Here is a 472-nt window from a genome sequence, read left to right as displayed (position 1 = left end):
TTGCTCGAATGAGCCTCTCTCAGTATCTCCTGCCTCAAATCCTTACCCTTGGGCACACAGATCCGACCATGCACAAGGATAGTACCATTAGCAGAAACCTGATACTCTGCACCCGCAGCCTTAGAGGCATTCACCAGCCCTTCATCGCTCTCCCGAGCTAACCTCACTCTGCTCAACAAATCCGCTCTATCAGCTGCCTCCAAACCCAAAGGTTCCTGTGAGATAGCACACAAACTCAATGCACTAATCTCACCTACCAACGCCTCCATATCCTGCTCCTGAGCCGGGACTCCAACACCACCGGCCTCACAATCCTGGCGAAACAGCCACACATTCATAACCGCTCTGGTTCATAAAACCCTGACCCATTGGTCAACACATCTAAAACCCGAGATTAAACCACCGTCAATCTCTCGAGGTCTACATTCAATCGGGTTGTTTATACTCACGTCCTAGGTATTGCTTGCTCCCA

Source organism: Camelina sativa, chromosome 2 (genome assembly GCF_000633955.1).
Source record: "Camelina sativa cultivar DH55 chromosome 2, Cs, whole genome shotgun sequence".
Lineage (NCBI taxonomy): Eukaryota > Viridiplantae > Streptophyta > Magnoliopsida > Brassicales > Brassicaceae > Camelina > Camelina sativa.
The sequence above is the reverse complement of the archived record's forward strand: the minus strand, read 5'-3'. Positions refer to the sequence as shown.